The 22,953-nt window shown below is 48.6% G+C and overlaps 1 non-coding gene and 1 pseudogene across 1 annotated transcript; both read right to left on the minus strand.

Annotated features, from left to right (window-relative positions):
• Gm19283 (predicted gene, 19283) lies at positions 6,281 to 7,835 on the minus strand (annotated as a pseudogene).
• On the minus strand, positions 21,299 to 21,461 carry LOC115488853. Its single transcript, XR_003952455.1, has one exon. It is a non-coding gene; the product is annotated as a U1 spliceosomal RNA (small nuclear RNA).
• Between the last annotated feature and the right edge of the window lie 1,492 nt (positions 21,462 to 22,953).

The raw sequence follows: 22,953 nt of genomic DNA on the forward strand, positions 1-22,953 counted from the left end.
GCTAGCTCTGTTGCTGTGGTGTAAGTCCCTAGTGTGAGCCAGGTTGCTGGAACTTTCATACCCAGCTTTTGGGTCAAATCTAAGCAAAGTGACTTGCTTGGACTGCAGATGAAACAGAACATTATAGAGCTCTGGACAGGTGGCTGAAGTTCATGGTTATTTGACTCATCTCTTCCCCTATACCTCCCTGGATCCCTTTTCAACTTGACACATAAACACAGCACTGTTATCTTTCCTTTCTTATCCATCCCCATAGTCATACATTCACATCAACATCACAATACAAAACAGTTTATAAATTTAAAATTTTCCAAATTCAAACACTTTAAAATCCAGTTCCTTAAAAAAATTACTCTTTTAAAACATAAAATCTCTTAAAATTTAGTCTCTAAATGGTGAGATCTCATAAAATCAAAAATAACTTAAATCCTTCCATACTTTGAGAGGGAAGAACTGAGGCCCAGTCACAATCTGAGCAAAGCAAAGCCAACAGTATAAATAACTCAGCATCCGATAACTGGGACCCACTCATGATCTTCTGGAATCCCTCAAAGGGCTTGGGTCACTACCAGTTCCACCCTCTGCAGTGCACACAGCTTTCCAGGTGGCTCCACAGCAAGGCTGATGCTGTTCTTGGTGGTCACCCCATGATACTAGTATCTCCAAAATGCTGGGGTCTTCTGCTGCCACTGGGCTGCACCTTCACCAATAGCCTCTCCTAGGCTTGGTTCACGGTGCCAATGCTCAGCTGTTCTCCATGACCCCATTCATGCCTTCAAAACCAGTACCACCTGGGTAAGTCAACACTAGCAGTTCAGCTGCCAGTGCAAGGTACAACCTTGGCTGCCTCAGGGACACAGCTTCTGTGGCTGACTCTCAGGAAACACTTGCCAGAAGATTTCCCCTCAATTTTCAGCTGGTCTCTTCTTAATCACCGCTAATTTCTCAGCTCCAGCTAACCAGCATCAAATCTCCCAACAAATCAAAGGTTTCGCTTTAGTAGTTCTGGAATCTTGTTAAGCCCAGCTAATCAGAACCACAGAATCACTATTCAAAATAATGGTTCTTTCAACTTCCCTCCGAAAGCTTCACAAGCCAGGCCTCCACTGCCTATCTTGTTCTTGGTCCTTATCTTTCAAACTCCTACAGAACAGTGCACTGAGCTCTCAAGGCTCAAAGTCCAAAAATCCTTCCACAGTCCTCCCAAAACAAGGTCAATCTGTCACAGCAATAGCCAACTATCCTGGTACTAATTTGTCTTAGGGTTTCCATTGCTGCGATGAAATACCATGACCAAAAAGCAACTTGGGGAAGAAAGGGTTTATTTGGCTTCTACTTCCAGATTGCCGTTCATCATTAAAGGAAGTCAGGACAGGATCTCAAACAGGGCAGGAACCTGGAGACAGGAGCTGATGCAGAGACCATGGAGGGGTGCTTCTTACTGGCTTGCTCACCAAGGCTTGCTCAACCTGCTTTCTTACAGAACCCAGAACCACCAGCCCAAGGATGGTACCACCCACTATGGGCTGGGCCCTCCCACGCTGATCACTAATTAAGAAAGTTCCCCCACAGTCAGATCTTATGGAGGCATTTTCTCAGTTGAGGTTCCTTCCTTTCAGATTATGCTAGCCCATGTCAAGTTGACAAAAAACTATTCAGGACACCATCTCAGTACCATGGTGGAACAGTAGACAGGCCTTGGGGCCCAGATCTTGGATACTGATTCAGCTAGGAGGAGACAACTGTGGGTGCCACCCTCCAGAGTGTAGTTGTCCACATTGTCCACACCTGCATGCACACCAAGTCAACTATGGGAAGGTATGGTATCTCAGAGGGGGATGAGTAGAAAGTCAGCATGTGTGCTGTGACATAGTTAGGACCTTGCCTCTCCTCTACCAGTTATTGACAGAACAAGGATAGCAAAGAGTTGGAGAACGCTGTGCTGGAGAAAGGATGTAAGAGAAATCCTGGGAAACTTCTCAAGCTGCTGCCTTGTGCCCAACCCTACGGTACCCAGACCCACATAGAGCTCTCAGACCCCACGGTACCCAGACCCACATAGAGCTCTCAGACCCCACGGTACCAGGACCCAGATAGAGCTCTCAGACAATGCCTGAAACTGCACCCTAGGGAGCTTCCAGTTTTTATCACCCTACCTTGATCTCACCATGTGGAATTTAGGAGCCAGGAATATGGAATAATGTCTAATGTCCGTGTGGCCATGACTTATAGACAGTGTCTCTTGAACTCAAGATTTTCAGTTTGGCCCAACTGTACTTCCATTGGTGTCACCCTCCTCTACAAGCAACACCTGTTGTCACCATTTGAAACCTGAGCCAGCTGGGACTTAAGGAGCTTGAGTATAGGATGGGTTCAGTGCAGAGCACAGGGCATGAGGCCACAGAAAGTAAAAAGGCTTCCCCCAGCTTTGGTTATGTTAATCCCTCCTGTGCTAAATTCATGCTTTGGTTATGTTAATCCCTCCTGTGCTAAATTCATGCATTAGAATTGAGTGATTGCCATTCCAGCTCTTCAGTGTTAAGAGAATTCTGAGTCTGAGCATATGTTTACCTTCATGGTTCAGTTAGCATTTAGTGTTCTCTCATTTCAACTCAAAGCACCCCCCAACCCCCCGCTGGCTCCGTTGCCGCATCTGGCACTGTGGTACCTCTCCTCTTTCATCTGCCAAGAGTGTATGGACAGAGTCCTTGCAGCATTTAGCTCTTAGCACTTTGAACACGTCTCCTCCAGTTTGTATGATGTCTGCCAAGAGTTCTACCGAGAGCACCTCAAGGGCTCCCCTATATGATGTATGTTCTTCCTGACGCTTTTAAGATTCTGGAGTCTTTGGGGATACATACATGCAAATGCACATATACACATACGCATGCACATATACATGCACCTGTTGAATGTGAACTGCCCCCCCCCCGGGTTCCCGTGTTTGAACACTCTACTTCTGGGAGTGGCTGTGGAATGTTTAAGGAATGGGTCTAGATTGGTAAAAAAGTGGATTGATAGAACCTTAAAGGTTCAGCCTTACCTTTGGTCCAGTGCTCCTTCTGCTTCCTGATCTGCTGTGGTGTGAGGAGCCCAGGTTGTGTGGGCCCGTCCACACCTATGGCCAGTGCCATAACTTCCCTGCCATCACAGACCGAAATGTCCTGAGACTGTGAGCCACAGTCCTCCCTCCCTCCTTTTCTCTGCTCCTGTGAAGTGTCCTGCCACCACACCAGGGAAGTGAAACTGGGGGTATCCCACCTTGAAGGCTGATGAGTCCCCATGCTCCCTTCACTTCTCCATCTGGTGCTATCATGTGATGGGTCACATGTTCCCCGACTCTGTCCCCTGCTTTTTCACCTTCTTCCTTTTTGTTTTTCTGACTGAATAATTCCAGTGGCCCTGTCTTAGGACTTACTAATCTTTCTCCTGGTAACTTTTCCTGTGGATGCTTTTCTTGGCTCCAGGACTTCTGGCTGGTTCTTTTCAATGTTTTCTATTATAATACCCAGTCTCTAATTCATATGCTGCTTTATTTCACACCATTGAAAAATATTTTTAACCTGCTGTTGGATGAACCTGGGGTTGAGGGTGGACAAACAGCACTCAGGAGCCCACAGGGAGAGCTTTTCAATCCTTGGGTCACACACCTTGGTATCTCATCCCAGACCTTGTTTGAAGAGCCTCAGATGACAGTCTGGACTGACCTATCTCCAGCTACTTTCCCACAGTCCCTGCCATGCGCTGCTTCCCTAACCCCATCGGTCACCTCCTTCCAGTCCTCTAGCAGAGCTGCTTATTCTTCAACTTAAGAGAGAAATTGGGTCTGAAGTCTCAGGCCATTGGCAGACATGGGACAGAGGTTGGCAAGCCTGTGCAGAGACTCAGGCTGGGTGCTTGAGTACTCCTGGCAAACTCAGGCCATAACTAACAGGGATCCAGTTCAGGAAGCCCACACTGGGTCCCCTGGGAGGTGAAACTCTGCGCAGTTCTTTACATAGGAGGACTGCTGCTGAACAACCTGGAGGGACTGGAGCTGAGCTACTTTCAGAGTAGTGAATAGTGAGTGCCTAGTACTGAGGCCCTTTCAGAGCCTGGGGTGTGTGTGTGTGTGTGCACATAGTCTGCAAGACTGTCCCAGAAGCACACAAACGAGTCTCTCAGGAGTTGTCTATGGTGTCAGAATGATTCCCAAGACAGACTGCAGTCAACAAAGCCTGGAGCCAATCCAGGGTCCCTTTAACACCTGCTGGTGGAGTTTCGTACACCTGTTGGCTGCATAGGTTTCCCTGTGAGCTGGGCTGCCTTCTGGAACACCAGTGGGCACAATGATACAATGATTGTGGAACCCTAGCAGTGCTCATGGACAGATGGAGCTACAGCCTTTGTGGAGTGGGGCAGTTTGGGAGGCTGGAGTGTGAGCTACAGTCACAATCGTCCTCCTGAGTCTTGGTTCCCTCCAGCAGTGTCTCACAAGCACCTGTGTGAATCCCAGCATCCCACAAAAGCACATTTGTCCACAAATGTTTGAAAAAACGTATCAGCAGGGACCCCCTTATTCTATTACCTAATGGTTTTGTTGTTGTTGTTGTTATAAAATGCACATAACATAAGCATTACTCTTGACCCATTCGTGAAGCCGTGTGGTTGTCACAGCTACCCTGTTCTAGAGTGTGCTCATCACCCCAAAAGGAATACCTCCTCCCTTCCCTTAGTCCCCACCCCACTCACTGCTCCCCCCACCCCACCCCACCCCCAGCCCTGGGAACTCACCTTCTGCGTGATGGTTAATGTTGTATCGACTCCGCAGAATCTAGGAGACAAATCTCTGAGTGCATCTGCATGAGGGTTTATCGATGTGGGAAGACCCTACCTAAACTGGGAGGTGCTACTCCCTGGCCTGGAGTCTTAGACAGGATGAAAAGGAGGAAGAGAACTGAGTACCAAGCCCCTTGTTTCTCACTGCTCCCTGGCTGTGAACACGGTGTGACCAGTGGCCTGCTGCCTTCCCAAAACCAACTGTACCCTTGGACAGTGGACCCCAATAAACCCTTCACTAAGTTGTTTTTATCAGGTGCTCTGTCCCAGTAACAAGATGGGTGATAACTTGCTTCCTGGCGAACTGTGCACTCCGCCTCGTCGCTGGTTGCCACACTTAACGGTGTTCTAAGGATGTCTGGGATCTGTAGCCTTTTCATCTGCCAGGACCATAACTTGCCTAAGTGTGAGAGGCTCCGTCATCAGGTGCTGGATGGGGGCAGGCGACAGGTGCAGCCAGGAGGAACACTTCTCAATATGTATGGCTGATGATCCACCCTCTAGGTAGCTATCTCCAGGAGATCTGATTTAGGACCCAGCATCTCTAAACAATTGGCTTTCTATAATCCACTGCACTCTAAATGGCTTTATGCTGATGACATGTGTGTGTGTGTGTGTGTCTGTGTGTGTCTGTGTGTGTCTGTGTGTGTCTGTGTGTGTCTGTGTGAGTACACACACTCACACATGTCAGTGGAAGCCAGAAATCAACCTCAAGTGTTATTCCTCCCAAACCAACCACCGTGTTTTCTGAGACTGACTGGAGCTCACTGACTCAGCTATGCTGGCTGAGCAGGGAGCCCCAGGTATCTGCCTGAGCACCTTCCCAGTGTGGGGATCCCAATCCTGTGCCAGCATACCTGGCTCCTTGTTTGAGTGCGGGTGGGGGTGGGGGGAGATTAGGTGTGAGTCCTCATGTGTCATGGCAAATACTTCACCAACTAGGCCATCTCCTCAGCTCCCCCAAAATCATTTTGACCAACAATGGCAGTGGTGGTGCACGCCTTTAATCCTAGCACTTGGGAGGCAGAGGCAGGTGGATTTCTGAGTTCGAGGCCAGCCTGGTCTACAGAGTGAGTTCCAGGATAGCTAGGGCTACACAGAGAAACCCTGTCTTGGAAAACCAAATAAATAATAAATAAATGAATAAATAAATAATTCCTGGCAGTTTAGTACTACTTTACCTAAGAAGTCCCTTTAAGATGTTATATTTTTTGTTTTTGTTCTTTTTCCCCCCTTACGTTATAAGGAACACACTGTTTGATTGTGGTAATGGGTAGCATTCGAGACAGTAGCAGTGTGACCGGTGTCTGACCATCCACCCTGTGCCTCTGCACCCAGTAACAATGTGTGTGCTAAAGGTGCGGGTCAGGGCCTTGGCCCTATGGCTTCCCCTGCCTATAGAAATCTTTACTTTTCAAAAATTCACCTCACTTCTTCATTTTAGCTTTTATCACTTAAAGAGTTATTTATTCATTAGCTTCTGGAGCTCTTGAATGATTCTTTTGACATTTAACCCATTCCTGGAGGCTCCGAAAGTAGCCTTGTTGAACGGGAAGATGAGGACAAAGTTGCCGGCGTGGTCGTTTGGTGTGCTTCCAGCTTCCGGGAGGTCGCCCGCAGGCCCCTTCATCTTGTGAGGCTGTGACTGAGACGCATACGGGAAGACCATCTTGCGAGGCAAGTGCCAAGCCTTGTGCCTTGGCTTGCTTTTGGCTGCCTCTTTTGTCAGAAGTCTGTCCCGCCTGCTCATCATTTCTCTCAACTGGGAGGTTCGAGTGTGCTTGGGACAGATGTTCTGGACAGCTGGGTCGCTTTTACTGCCCATCGTAAACTCTATGAGAGACGCATAGGAAGAGGAATTGGGGGTCGCACAAAACTCATGCTGATGGCTCCTGGCAAGGGAGACCACGGGGTTTCCTGGAGAAGTTCTCCCACACTTTTTCTCCTCACTTCTGAGGCCGTTTAAGTATAATAGCTCAATAACATCATGGACAAGGCTTCTCTTGACCGACTCATCCGTGGAACAGTCCAAGGTCAAAGCAGGGTTGTAGTTGACTTCCAAAAGCCACGGTTTCAGGTTGTCATCAATAAGGATGTCAAATCCAAAAAGCTCGAAGCAGTTGTAGGCGACGGGGACTGAGGGAGCCATGGCCAGGACTGTGAGAATCACCATGTGGCTGATCTTCTGCCTCAGTAACAGGTCATCCACATCCCAGTTGCGGAGGTAAGAGAAGAACCTGCTGAGGGTCCACTTGCAGCCTTGACCCACCACCTCTTTGATCTTCTGATATGAGGCCCCCAATTTGTTGATGCTGCTGTTGGTCAAATGGGAATAATAGTCTTCCAAATTCCTGAGATCAAACTTCTCCGTGGCAAACCGCACTAACCCTTCCTGGTACATGTAAATGGTCAAAGGCTTAAAGCCAGTGATGCAGACATAGATGCGGAGGTCGCATTTGTACCTACCCACGAGTAAGGGGTTACAGATGTACTTCTGTACTACATACGTGCCCTTGAACATGAGGTCTCGGATGTCACTGAAAATGATTATCCCCCTCCCTCAAGACAGCTCTGCTGGCTTGCAGATCCAGTAGCTTGGCTTGGTACCCAAATCCTGCTTTTCCTTGAAGTACTTGGCCAGAAACTTGGTATAGTCAGTGGGCATGATGAATGTCAGGGGTGTGAACTCATAGAGAGACTCACCATAGCGACTTCTCATGCGCGCCAGGTGTTTGGCCAGGCAGTCCTTCCTGGTGAGATTGGTCATCCCTGGGTGATGGTTGAGCCTCTGCCAGGGTTTGACATTGACATATTCCGCCCTCCGGAAGGAGGACGACCTCCAGTATAGATTCCAGTCCTCCACATCCTGACGTTGCTCATCAAACTTGTCCCACCCACGCTCCAGCAGGACACTCTGTACGAGCCCAGGGGTGCTCTCATCCACTCGGAACACCAGTGGCTTCAAGGGGGCCCCTTGGGTTTCATCTTCTGTCCTCAAAGGCTTGCTTTCCTAAACATTGATCATCCAGACAGGAAGCATGAGACAACAGAGCTTCCGATGAGAGGTGACATGGTTCCCTCTCTCCCTCCCCCAAGCTCCGGCTTCTGTGCGCCAGAGCCCTCCCTGCCACCTCTGCAGACAAACCCACCTCCGCCTAGGCCTGACATTTGTCTGCTTACCTGTACAGAATGTCCCTCTAGTGGCAGTCCAAAAATCTCTGCAGTCACATCACCCAAACTCTGCAGACCATCCATTGTAGTCCTGCCTCTGGGATCAGCAGCGTATTGGAAAGAATAAGGGTAATTAGTGAAAACAAAAAATATTAACTTTTTAATACATAAGCAAATTTAAACACATCTTTTGAAAAAGATTGAGAGGTTGGAGAGATGGGTCACTGGGTAAAGTACTTGTCACACAAGCATGAGTTTGGATCCCTGACACCCACATAAAAGGCCAAACACTGGTAGAGCTTGCTGGCCAGTCAACTTAGCTTGCTGAGTTAGTTCCAGGTGTGCAAGAGACCGTGTCTCAAATGATAGGGTAGGATGTGAAAGAAGAAGACATCCAATATCAGCCTCTTGTCTCCACTCACACGAGGGCATGCACACCTGCATAGCCTGCGTGCATACAGGCTAACACCCACTCGACTCACACACGAGTGAATGCCGTGCAATTCCTGAGTTTCCTCAACCATGTGTTTCCAAATGTGAGAGCCACTGTCACACACAGCTTGCAGCTGTGATTCTGGGCATACTGGGGTAGGACTGACTCAACCAAATGACACATGTTCATTGCTACAACCTTGGTCAAGGGGCTGAATAAGAGACCTGCATTTATAGTGTATTTTCAAACTGAGCTTAATGATATCAATAAGCGTTTCAAGTTGTGTGTGTGTGTGTGTGTGTGTGTGTAGTATATGTGTTTATGTATGTGTGGTGTGTGTATGTATGCATGTATTATATATGGTGTGTATGTCTATGTTTGTGTTGTGTGCACTATGGGTATGGTGTATGTGATCTGTGTGTCACTGTGTATGTGGTGTATATGTGTGTCTGTGATGTATGTCTATGTGCATATGTTGTGTATGGTATGTGTGGAGTATGTATATATGGTGTGTGTATATGTGTGTGTATGTGTGTATGTGTGTATGTGTGTATGTATGTATGTATGTATGTATGTATGTATATGTAGTATGTGTGTCTGTGTTGTGTGCACTATGTATGTGGGGAGGGGTTTCTGTGTGTGATGTGTATGGTGTATGTGATCTGTGTGTCTCTGTGTATGTCGTATGTGTGTGGTATGTATGTCGATGTATGTGTATGTGGTATGCATGTCTTTGTGTATGTGATGTATGTCTGTGGGTATGTGTGTACGTGGTGTGTGTCTAAGTGACATGTGGTTGTTTGTGTAAGTGTTAGGTGTGGTGTGGTGTGATATGTGACTGTGTTGTAAATTGTTTGTGCAGGTACTGAGGGGCCACAGTCAGTTACTTTTACATTAAAAGTGCTTTTCTTTGGCAGAGGTGTGGCTCCAGGGTCGAACATTTCCTTAGAATGGGAAAGCTCTTGCTTTGGCACCACCATCTCACCTCGTTATCGTCTACCTGTAAGAACTACTCATGTCTCCTAAGCTTACTTGGTCATAAGTACTGTGGCGCCTGTGAGGATTTCATAAACTGCATGGGCAGGAAAATGGATTCATAAAGACCAATGGCCATCTCCAGTGTCTCCCCACTCTTGTGCAGAACGCTTTTGAGGCTGAAAAAGAAGACAGTGATCTGCTGTGGCTATGCCTCCCCTGGAGGGGTGGTGGCCAGACTGCCTAGCTAGGCTGTGTACATTTGCACATTAATGTTCCCGTCTCCCACAGAAGCAAGACTCTCAGCTGCTCATAAGTTAATGAGCAGTCCAAAACATTCATGTTCTCATACAGGGGCTGTTGTGAAGTCCATGGTGTAAAGGGCCATAGCATAGGCTATGATATGTGGCTGTAGCACAGACTATACTATAGACCATACAGTGGGTCATGGCTATGTTGCAGTCATTGGATTGCCCCTTGATATTTTCCAGACCAGGGGTTCCACCGTGGAGCACAAGAGCTGGTAACAGAAGCCTCCAACCGTTCGGAAAGAGATCCATTCACTCAGATGAACCATGGGACCTGGTGAAAAAAGCCCACCAGTAGAGCAGGTGTGCACCTCTCTCTGATGGGAACGGCTCACTCTTGGTGTGTATCCTCCTAGTAGTGGAAATTTGCTTTGTTTTTATCAGCTTCCCAGGAAGCTGAGCAAGGGGTTTGCCCAGTTTTGATTGCTGCCAATGTCTCAAAGTGCCATCATGATCCTATCAGTCAGAGCCAGGGCCTGGCAGCAAGAGCAATCTGGTCTTGCCCAACACATCCCCACATGCGGGGAAACCCGGGGACACTGTTTCTTATTGTGTGACAACATCTTACACCCTCTGCCGTGGGAAAACCACCCTTTAATTTGATTTTATTCTCAGTGGGACATGCTCTAGTTCAGCAGCACAGCTCCAGAGGTCATGCCCATCTTCACCGACCCCCTCAACCAGAGTAGAGAAAGAAACACACTAAGTCTCCTGACCCAATTCCCCAGACAGGCTGGGCAGTCTGCTGGGTTCCACTGGAGGCCATGCAGGTGGCACTGCGGGGCAAGTATAGCTTAGTGCTGCAGGTCCCCTCCAGTGGAAAGGTTGCAGATTGTCCCTCCAGGTGTTCTGGGTATCTCTGCATGGTCCCTCTCTGTCCTCTCCAGATCCAGGGGCTTAGGAAAGGCCCTTGGGCTGCCTTGCCCACATGGGGTAAGTCTGTTTGTTCCTGTATCAGGCACCCTGCACATGATAGAGTAAATGGGGGGCCAGCAAGCCAAAGAATGAGGAGGGAGGGACATAGGTGTTATAGTCCTCTGTGTGTATGCGTGTGTGTGTGTGTGTGTGTACATGTGAGTGCATGTGTATGTGAGTGATGTGTGTGCATATGTGTGCTTGTGAGTGCATGTGTGTGCATGTGTGTACATGTCTGTTGTATTTGAGTGCATATGAGTGTACATGTGTGTGCATGTGAGTATGTACATATATATGTGCTTATGTATATGCATGTGTGTGCATATGAGTGTATGCACATATATGTACATGTGTATATGCATGTGTGTGTACATGTCTGTGTGTGCATGAGTACATGTGTGTGTGCAAGTGTGTATGCATGTGTGCCTGCATGTGTGTGGAGACCTGAGGTTGGTGCCATATCTCCCTCCATTGCTCTCTCTCTTAGATACTAAGGCTGGCTCTCTTACTGAGGCTGGCTCTTTCACTAAGCCCAGAACTTAGCTTTAGCTAGTCTGATTGGCCAGCTTGCTCTGGGGTCTCTCTGGCTCCCCTCCAATGCATTAGATTTACAGGTGGCCTCCCACATCATGCTTTTAAATGGGCTCTGGATACAAACTCTGGTCCTGGTGCGTCTGTGACAGGCACTTGACTCACTGAGTTGTATCCCCAGCCCCTGCACATTTTCCCATATCAAACATGAGTAGATACTCTGAGGACCAGACATCTGTGAGACTCTCACCCACTGCTCATTTCTGCTCCCAGCATCTCCTTACCTAGGTCAGAGGCCAGGAGTCTGGCACCAAAGCGAACCCCTAAACCCAAAGCTCAGAAGAAAATTTTGTTCCAAGACAAAGAGTTGTCACAGATGCTAACATTTACAAAGAGCACACCCCAGACCTTCACCTCACTCTTAAGTCATTAAGTATGTGGGGGTGGCAATATCTGTGTATGTATGTCTCAGTGTGTGGAAGGATGTGGGTAAAAGTGGATGTGTGGATGTGGATGTGGGTGGATATGAGGTGGGTAGGTGGGGTTGAACTACTACTAGTTCTGTGACTTCTATTTGTTAATGTCATCAGCCGTTTTGATTTTTTTTTTTTTAGTTTTAAATTGACACATAGCACATGTCTGTTTGCATGTGCGTGTATGTGTGTGCCTGTGTTCATATGTGTATGAGTGTGTGCATGTGTGTATATGTGTGCATGTGTATATATGTGAGCATGTGTGTGTGTGTGTGTGTGTGTGTGTTTGTGTATGCATGTGTCTTCATTCCTGAACCTTTCTGAGTAGAAGAGTCTGTCAGTCTGGCAGAGGGAATCTCACCCCAGGGTGAGAGAATCTGTGATTATCTTAGTCCCCCACCCATGGTATTTTTTGTTGGTCACAGCAAATGTAAAACTCACACAGCCTGAAAACTGCTTCCTTTGCTTCCTGTGCTGGGACGGGACATTTTAGATAGGTGTGTATGAGAGCTAGGACTCCATTGCATGGCATGGATGAGTAGTAGGCACGTCAGGGAAGGACTCAATGAGACAGTGACAGACCAGGTGAACTTCCACGGTCTGTCCACGCCACAGACTGCTGATCCAGCTCCACCCAGCTCCTACTCACACAACCCTTCTTCTCAGGCCCCACATTGCCTGAGAAACCCTGCTTGACTTCCCAGCATGACCCGGGATGAAGGGCTCTAAGATGGAGAATCTGGAATAGAGCATGCCGGGAGGGAGGGCCCTGGGATGGATGACACAGGATGGGGTGCCCAGAGTGAAGGATCCTGGGTAGAAAGGTTCAACATGGAGGACCCTGGGCTGGAGGGTGCCAGGCTGGGAGAAAAAGAACTCCAGAGCTGATAACTGTGGAGAGTCAGGGTGATCTATCTGGCAACTGGACCAGCAGAAATGGCCCTGTTCCTTCCTCTCTGCCAACACAGACAGTTCCATCAGAAGAAGCCAGGTCACCAAACAGCCAAAGAAGCTAAGGGTTTGGATGCATAGCCAGAACTGCCACCTTCCCTTCAAGAATGCCTGTTAATCAAACCAGCCCTGAGGGAGAGTTGTCCACGTGAGCTAAATCTAGACGGACAACGGAGGGGAAGGGATGTCCGTTTGTCACATTACTAACAACCAGACAGACAAGGGAAGTCACATGGGAAAACAGGTGTCCACATCAGCAATGTCTAGATGGATGACAAGGGGGCATGGCAAGCAGGTGACCATCCTGTATTAACTCACAGACATGAATGTCAAGTGCAAGGTGGCATCCAACACAGGATCCTACAGCTGGAAATGGAGGCTTGTTGTAAACTGGGGGAAATCCCACAATATCTGCCCTTTGTGAGCCACAATGAATCCATTTCCTGAGAGCAGCCAGATCTCCCTGGTTGTGAAAGATGCTCAGTACTGGGGGATTGGACACCGGCTCTGTGCAGACTTGGTACTGCCTCTGCAGCTTGTCTAGAAACATAAGACTATTGTTAACTAACTTGCTTGTTTACAAAGAGATTTGTTTTGCTCTCAACCTCAGCCTGACCTCTCTGCCTCATCTATTCAAGGCACTCAAGGTTGAAGTGACTTACACGCTGATTCTAGTCCTTAGATGAGATTATGTGAGGAGCGAACAGGCATCTCATCTGTTGGGAAAGCAGGTTAAATAAATGGAGCACCCAGAAGGAGTCAGACTTCATGCACTTATGAACTTGAAAAAAAAAAAACCCTTCAAGCAGCTAACAGGGCAAAGTGTATTTTTAGATGAGACATGCTATGTCTTAAATGCACTGCCATGGCATGTGAGGGTTGCTATAGCAACTGCATCCATCCTCCCTCAGCTGTCAGACTGAATGAGCAGATAGGCAGAGATTCACTGCTGGGAGGTTGAAGAGATTCCTAGAGCCCTCGGGGTACCTAGCCCCAGCAGGAGGAGCGAGTGTCCGAGTCCTGTGACAGATTGTTAAACTGAGGGAGGATAAAAATGGTGACCCATATTGCCACATCTGTCCCTTATGTGCTTAAGTGCAGTCGGAGGCCAGGGAGGACATTGAACATTCTTCTCTAGCAGTCTGAACCGTTAAGATGAGTCTCTCACTAGAGCTTGAGCTTTCTGGTCTTCGGCTGACTGCCTGGCCAGCCAGCCTCCTCTCCCTTTCCCCAGTGCTGGGTTTACATGCTCTGACTTGGGGATCTAGGCTCAGGTCACATACTGTTCATGCACCAAGTGGATTTACCCACTATCCCATCTCCCCAGCCTCACACAGCACTGTTCTTGACATGTGGCCAAAGCTACATGCAACTTTCCATGTTGTAAAGGAACAGACGTCCATTTGGATGCCTTTGTGTGGATGTGCTGTGCTCTGGGGACCTGGGCAGGAGCCAGCTGCAGGAACTCTACTCTCAACACTCCCCACTGGGGTGGCTGCAGGCACAGGCTTTCAAAGAAACTACTCCCCAAGAAGCTGGTTTATCTTTTAACAAAAATTATGCTCTTACCTCTCCAAAAATGGTTGAAATTATCTCAATTTAAATTATCATTCCTTGTTCAACAGAGTCGCTCAAGTTACTCACTGGATTTGAGTGTTCACGTGTGTGTGTGTGTGTGTGTGTGTGTGTGTACAGTCTTGAGTAATTTGCAAAGTTTAACAAAGATACTCTTTGTGAATATTTCAAGTCCATATAAAGAAAGGAAGAGTTAAGGTAATTATCCATATATGTCAAAGAGAAAAACTGTTTTTGCTGAAATCTCTGTGATACTGGGATGGGACATAAAGCAGGCTGTCTGTCCCAGTGTCTTCCTTGCATCCATAAATACTGCTTCTGCAACTGCAGTGAGCTCAGGACACCAGCATGAAGACTCCATGTATGTTTCAGTGAACTCTGTTAGACCTGTACGGGGTTCGATGCAATTTCTCTCTGGTGCTGACAGTGTAAGGTGTCTAAAATTCCTACATGATCTGCCACGACACTAGTTTATAGTTCTGGACTTCCAATAAAAGCTAAAGCGAGTTTCTGATTACCCAACCCCAACACACACACACACACACACACACACACACACACACACACACACACACACTGAACCCATACATTCCTACCAACAGTAGCCCAGTCCAGCCCATGAATAGTCTAGCTGTTTGTTCCTAGTTACTGATTTTGGTCAAAAACAACTGGATACAGGGTACCAACCACACACAGCCTGTCATTAGGTTCAGTCTCCACTAAAGCCAACAGAGCTATGGTCCCAGCCGGGCCTCTATACCTGGCCATTTTAGGTTTCCCTAGGGTGTTTTTTTTCCAGCTTTGTAAACAGACAGCACATTGGGATTGCAGCAAGGACGAGCTCTGGGGGATGTGGTCCGCCATCTTCAGTAACGTGGTATGATCACATGCAGATACACAGACAGTAGCCGGGCCTCCCGTTCCTGGCAACCCTGTTGTGGGTTTCCTTTAGCAAGTGTCTAAGGCTGAAAGTGTCCTGACTGCCGATGGAACAGAGTGGGAAAGGGGTCATTTATGAACCACATCTGTCTCAGAACTCCCTTGGGGTCATTAAGACCTTCCAGACACAGAGCCCTTCCCTACCTGATCCTTAGGCACTCTAGGACCTTGGGTGTTAGTGCAGGACTTAAGGTTGAGAGCGCTCAGCTTACTATGTTATTTATAACTGGCACCCAAGTGCATACCCTGTCAGCTGCCCAGAGTTATCAGCCACACAGCATCCTACATCCTTCTTAGCCTTGAAGCCCTCTGACTGCTCCTGGGGTAGAATCAAGAGCCTCTAGCAAATCCAGTGCAAATACCCTGGCATTTCCCCAACCTTGACACAGCATTGACACACACCCCTACCCACTGACTCTCTTGGAGCCTCCCTGGTGAGCCCCTGGGTCTAGTACCCCCATTCCACAGCCCATCGGGACAGCAACATTCCAAACACGTGCATTTTCCTGTGTCTAGCTATGCCCCTCACTTGCTAGTCCTCCTGACCTCTTGGTCATGCATTCTGACTAGGCAAGGTCTTCCTCAGGTGACATCTACCTCCGCTTCTTCACAGTCATTTCAACTGCCAACCACCAGTCAGTCCTCTCGGGTTAAAGGGGTCACACTCCCTGCCTGTGGTTCTCTTGGGGGGTCATCAGATCGTCTCACCTGTCTATCAGGACCATAAACCTCTGCCCACAGGTGTCTTTCTCCTTTGCATCCTTTTCTCCATCTGCTATGGCCTCATGTCTACAGAACACAGTGGCATGCATTCTAGTGTCCTGTGGCCCCTATCGGGATGCTCTTTGGCCCTTCGTGCCATCTCTTCCTCTGGTTCTGCATCTGTGCACACCTGTGAGCACTTCAGGAACCATCTTCTGCTGCATGGAGCCTCTGTTCAAACTGGACCCAACTTCTATGTCATGCAAGATCAGGGATAAGAACTCGCTTCAGATCCATAGCATGGTCCTTGAGACCTATCTGTCTCTCTCACTCTCTGGGCTCCAGACCTGCCATCTACTGGAGGATTCTACTATCCACACAAAGAGAGCCAGGATTGCACCCTGGTGGCTGCCTCCTGACCTTGCTACCCTCAAGGACAGCTGACTGAGGGAGATGGAGGCCTTGTTAGCCTGTGCTGGGCACTTACCATTGTTCTGTGTCTGCCAGACAGCATCAGACATTCCCCACAGGCCAGAGAGGACGAAGAAGACAGGCAGTTGGTTGGTGTTTGGGTGCCACAGCAGGAAGACCACAATGCAAGAGAAGTGAATGGCTGCTCCTGGTCAGAGGAAACAAGACAGAGCAGCAATTGGCTGTTCCTTCTGCCTGAGGTGGACCTCGGGGAGCCTGCACTAGCACCTACCATCAGAACCCCTGTGCTTTCAGTCTTTCTAACGCTTTCACGCAATGCTCAGAAGCAGGATGGTGAGAGAAAGCTCTGGTGTGTGAGTGTATGACTGACTCTGAGGGAGGCCTCTATGCTGTGAGGACCACAGTCCCTGCTGTGTGGCTGGGAGGCCCGTAGTTTGTGTCCCTACAATGTGAGCTAGGCATCTAACCAGTATAGAAACAATAAGAGAAGACCGGGAGAAATCAGAGCAGTGACATGTCTGGAATTGTTCCTTGAGCTACGACTTCTACGGCAGATCCCTGTGAGAGGGAAGCATGCACCTCCTTTTGTTGGAGGAAGGCAGGAGGTGTCGGGGGCACAGGAAGAACAGAAGGGAGGCAGGAAAGCACACCCACAGGGCTTCCCTTTTCAAGGTTCCTCTACAGCCTTCCCTGCCCCATGTTTGTGTATGCTTCCTTGACAAGTGTCTACTTACCCAGCACATAGAGCGCTGCCCTGCCCGTGTACTTGGAGATCTTCCCATACAGCAGGGAGCACAGTGCAGTCATGGCTGAGAAGCAGATCATCACGTAGCCCACAAAGTGGATGCCCAGGGCACAGGTCACATAAGACTAGGGGGAAGCAAAGAGCTCAATGAGTTATGCTTATAGGTTCCACTATGGTTCCAGTCTGACTCTGCCATGTGACAGCGGACATGCGGATATGGCCCAGGACCTGTATTCACACTGGCATGTGGGAGAGTATCTGGTTCGACCAGAATGGACAGGCATCTGGGAAAGTCTCTTCCTATACATTCTTTGCTACAGGTGTGATACACACACTATTTTACACAGTTCACAAGAACATTGACAGGTCTCATCACTTCCTATCGGGCCTAAGGCCCCGTGAAGGAGATGGGACATCGCTAGGCAGCAGGGAGGGCCATAAGGCAGCCTCAACACTTGGCCTCCATTACTGGATGAATCAAGAACACAGCTCTTTGGTTGCTAATCTTCTTTAATAAAGACAGAAGACTGATCCCCTCCCCCAGTTAAAAGAGTAGTTTGCTCGATAAACCCAGGACACCTCAATATTGCACGAGGCACATTTATCCAGAGATAGTTGCAGCTTATAAAAATCCAGGTTAGGTTGGGTGGGTACTGTCTTGCTATTCTGGAGGGAGGCCTACGGGTGGGGATAAGGTAGAAATATTCCTAGCGTGATGAGGAAGCAAGGCTTAGGGCTAGGGCTAGGGGATACAGCAGTGATCCCAGCCTTGCCTTGCCTCCTGCATAAAGAAGTCTCAGCCAGGGACTACCTGGCACAGGTGGCTCCCTCCCTCCCTCCTGAAGCACCAGGGCTCCTCAGAACAATAGAACCTGGGGACAGGCCCCTATAGAAGACAGTAGTTGTGATTGTGTCTGCCACTAGGAACGGCCCACTCTGCGTGTCCACACTGCCTGTACTGCCCCAGGTGAGGGGACTTCTGTAAGCACAGAGAAACCAGGTGGGGCATGAGCAAGAGAGCAGCAGGCCACACAGGTTTCTTGCCTGGAATACATGGTGTGAAAGCGGGCGTGGGGAAGAATTCCAGCACTGCTCGTAGATTTAACTCCTTCCCCTGTGTTTAACAGCTGTGAGAATACAGGGAGGGCTCCAGGTTAGCAGAAAGGACATGGGTGTCACACATAGCTAGGAACAGCTACTTTCTGCCAGCCTTGTTCTTTCTAGAGAAGACAGCTGTCTAGCAAGGAATAAGAAGAAGTCAGATAAGAAGTCAGGGACGAATGTCTCAAATCATAGATTCAGCTACTGTAGGACTGGGAAAACCATGAATTTGAATCCACTCAAGGATCCTGGGCCACTGGTGCTGGGACACCCTAAGGTCCCTTTAAGTAGAGCCCAGGTGCACAGCATGAGCCCTGGGCTTCTCTACCTTTGTGTACTCTCCAGAGAGGAACTCTTGTTGAAACCCACTGTACAGTGGCAGGAACATCAGGAGACACAAACGCTTGTCTCTAAACAGCATGAAGGTTCACAGTAATGTGTACCAAAGAGGTGGTGGTCTGGGCCTCCTCTCTCCTTCATTCTCAAGCTTATCTTCCAAGGACTCCAGAAACACAGCTACCAGCAGGATGGCCAGGACACCACAGCCTAGAAGGACACATGGGCGGGTGTCAGTGATACCTGGGTCACACGTGTTCCACCCCTCCTCATCTCCATGGGACAGCTAGCCACCGGGTAACTAGTGACAAGCTGCTCTAGATTTCATATGTGCTAGGTCTCTAGCTGACTTGTGGCTTGCTTTCACTTGAAGCCTACCACAGTAGGTCAGCATTGCCGTCACCCACAGAGGAAGAGCATGTTTTTAAAGAAAAGACAAAAGTCTCCCAAGACAGATGGTGAGAGCTTTGTGTCTGTCAAAGAGGGATACAGAAATCTCTTTGTGCATTAAACACCCGGCAGGTATGTGCTGTCCCATCAGGCAGACCTCCGAGAGGGATGTGCTTATGGGACAGTTAACAGAGGGCACCAAGGGTCCTGGGACCTTTTGTCACATTTGGAATGGAACCATGTAAATAGGCTATCTGGGGTGGGGTGGGACGAAACAAGAACCTAAAAGTATTCATTTCACCCTGAACATTCTGTATATTCACAACCGAAATGCACAGAGTCAATAAATCTTTCTTCATGCTCTGCCCACCCTACTTCTCCAGTCAGCTCCATCCTCCTGCGCAGGAAACAGACATTCAAGTGGGTGTTTTGATTCATACAGAGACCCCTCTATCCCCTAGTGGTGAGAGGTGTCTTTTGTGACTTCTTTTGAACACTGATATTCTCCTTTCTGACAAGGGCAGTTCCCCAGGGATGGAAGTGTCCAAACTCCAGGTGTGAGATTCACTCTGGGAGCGAGGGTCAGACTCAGCCGGGGTGTGTGTTTCTTCCCTTTCGCTCCCAGCACCAACAGCTAAATCCTGGCACTCCTAAAAATGACATGGCTTTATCTTGTCTGTCTTACCAATACCTTTTCCCATCTCAGCCACAGGCACTTCTGTGGACACCGATGTAGCTCGACTATGTCTTTGTGCTCCAGCCTTACTGAACCGTGGGATTTACGAAGCCACCTCTTCTGACTAATGTTTGCCGAGATGGTCTACTCAGTCTCAGTGCCCATCACAGAAACCTCCTCATTAACACGCTTACACTCAGAAAAGTCCAGATCCCTTCAAAGCTTTCAGTAACTCAGCCACGTTCTCTCTGACTACACAGCATTCCCTCTAATGCAATATTTCGGTGGTGCTGATTAGGTGCAGAGCAGGCTGGACAGCTCCTGCCATGAGCATTCTTCGGTCACCCTTTAAGTGAACAGGTGCCTGGACACGGGGGACACCCTGTGCTTTTCTAACCATCCAGATGTCGGCTGTGGGTAGAGCTTAGAAAACAAGCGTCTCTTCTCCACTGATGGTGGGAGGCTCCCTCTTCATGGGCCACTCTGCAGCAAGGGATTTCAAGTTTGGAGTGGCACAGAGAATGCCATCTCTAACAAGAAACAGGGAGAGTCTGCGAGTGACAGGGTCATGGACTCAGAAGCCATATCCTCTAATCAGAGGTGTAAGTACCCCGTGCCAGAGGTCCAGGACCTTCCAGGGTGTGAGCTGGTGACACAGACTCTAAAGACACACCACAAGAGACTTCATTATGGATGCAATGCTTTGAAACCCCAGGTCACCACTCCAGGGATGCCACTATGGACATTATAGTCCATTTTTATCTCTTCTTATTTGTTTATGGTGATATGTTTAAAAAAAAAGAGTCATAGACAATCTCCAGGTATCAGAATAAGACGATGTCTCCACCCAGCTTGGGCATGGTCTCCTTACCTAAACCAGTAGAATTATCTACTGCCCCAGTTGTACAACACTGCCATTTCACAAGCCCAGGTTCTCTATGACTGTCTAAAAACAGTAGGAGCAGACAGGGACACCAGTTTAGCCCAGTAGGTTCCATAAGCATCTGGCTCCCCCACCTCTACCTGCTACATAGGCAACGGGATTTATCCAGTGCATAAATTATGTGTGTGGATGGAGGCTGTTACCAGAGAATGTACTGAGAGGGGCCTGTAGGCCTGTGGGTATCCCCACTGTGGAGGTACAAGGCCACAAGCGAGGAGCCCTAGAATTACAAAGAACACACCAGCCTGTGGCCTGTGCTTTTCTCGACAGCCAGGATGGACACTATACAGTCTGAGGGACAAGACATCCTTAACAGCCTCTTATAGACATATAGCTAAAGTTCTACTGAAAAGAGCATACTCATTCATCAAGGCTATCTGTGGCTTTCCCCCCACCACAAAGATAATAGTGAGTGACACATGAGACCATGTGATGCCCAAAGCCTGAATTATCTACTGCCCCAGTTGTACAACACTGCCATTTCACAAGCCCAGGTTCTCTATGACTGTCTAAGAACAGTAGGAGCAGACAGGGACACCAGTTTAGCCCAGTAGGTTCCATAAGCATCTGGCTCCCCCACCACAGCTGGGGTGGATATGAGAAAGCCCAAGCTAGGATCCCTTGCTCTCCTCATTGCCACAGCAATGTAAGCAGGATATTGACTGAGCACATGTGTAGATTTCAGGTGATCAAAGAAGGTAGAAACACAAAGGCCACTTGTGGTACCCACTTCCCACCTCCTTCTCGCTCTCCCACCTCATCCTCATCCTAGAACAATGCATATTACATGGGGCTTTGTTGGACGGCCCTGACCACTGACTTAGCTGTCAGAGATCAGCACCCGAGATTGGCCTAGTCCTATAACTGGTAGGGCTTTATTTATTAAAGGACAAGCACAAACATAGCCTCCCATTATTGCAAAGTATACAGTGCATTCTGCACGTATGGGAAAAATCACAAGGGCTGACACACCCAGAGTGCAATGAGAAACCATTGTCCTGGGTAACTGCCTTCGTGATCGAGGCATCTCTCGTGCCAGGTAAGGGTGGCAGGGGTTTCTATGGAGAATGTCGGTTTATGGGCACACTAAGAGGTTGGGCACTTGTACATACCGGTGTAGATGCCCAGCAGTGTGTAGATCAGCTGCTGTGAGGGGTGATGAGTGCTGTTGGTGGCCGCTGGACCCATCAGGCAGTCTTTGGCTCCACAGGACATGAGCTATTCCTCTGGGATGGCCTCTACAAAGTTGGAATAAAGACGATGAGGTAAGAATTCTAAAGACCTAAGGCCGAAGTCAGCGGTCAAAGTATGGTGACCTGTGGCAGGTGATTTCATGATACTTTTTTTTTTTTTTCAGAAAATGAATGTTAGTTCCTCTATGTGTTAAAAAAAAAAGACAATGTGTGTGTGGGGGGGGGGGGCTGGAGAGCTGGCTCAGAGGTTACGAGCACTGGCTACTCTTGCAGAGGATTGGTTCCCTGCATCCATGCTAGCACACAACTGTCTCTAACTGCAGTTCCGGAGAATCTCATGTCTGTTCCGGGATCTGAAGGCACTACATGCACATGGTTCAGTGATAAATACATGCCTAACACCTCTCTCTCTCTCTCTCTCTCTCTCTCACAAACACACACACACACACACACACACACACACACACACAATTGGAACTACTATGAATGGTTGTCTTCTTCTCAAGATCTAGAGTCATGTAAGAGACAAGCCTGTGGGCCCATCTCTGGGGAGTGAGGGACTATCGTCTAGGTTAGGGTAGTCTCTGGGCATGCCAGTGGGGGATTATCTCATTACTGAGGGACATGGTGGCCTGGCTGTATCTAAGTGAAGTCCGTGGCCTTTCTTTCACCTGATGTGATACAGAGACTAGGTTTGTCCTCAGTTTGGCTGAGTGACCGTGATCACGCACAGGACCACATGCCTTGTGTCTTCCCTGCCTGGGACACTCGGTCATCATGAGGGAAGGAGGTGGGTGGGTCACCTCTGAGCTTCCTGTCATCAGAACCAGGGTGGAGGGAGGAAATCATTCCGATCCAGAGCCTGTCACTTCCAGAAAGTTCTGCTGTAAGAATGAAAGGCTGACATCCTCCAGCCAGAATGTGGCATGAAGGAGATGCTGGCTCTGCCCCCAGTGGGTGGGGTTGAGGGAAGACTGGCCTGGAACATTCCCCAAGTCAGGGGATAAGGAGTTGGGCAGATGGACATAACATTGGCCTGTGGCTCAGTTTTATAGGAAGATGAGCCAGGTAAATTCTTCTTAGCAACTCTGTATATACCTACTACCTATGTGGAAGTTGGGAGTGCTCAGTTTCCCCATGACAGCTAAAGGGACTCTAGCCAGGTCTCAAACGTGTCTCTGGAAGGCCTTGCCCTTCTCCCCAATTCCTTCTACCTTGCTAAAAAAAAAAAAAACCATTAGACTACATTCTTAAAGATAGGCTCCAAGGTCTATTCCCTTATTTGGCCACTTCCTCCTACTGAGGCTGACTTCCAAGGTCCAGTTATCAAAGTGTTGAAGTCCAGC

The sequence above is a fragment of the Mus musculus genome, chromosome 17 (genome assembly GCF_000001635.26).
Source record: "Mus musculus strain C57BL/6J chromosome 17, GRCm38.p6 C57BL/6J".
Taxonomy (NCBI): domain Eukaryota; kingdom Metazoa; phylum Chordata; class Mammalia; order Rodentia; family Muridae; genus Mus; species Mus musculus.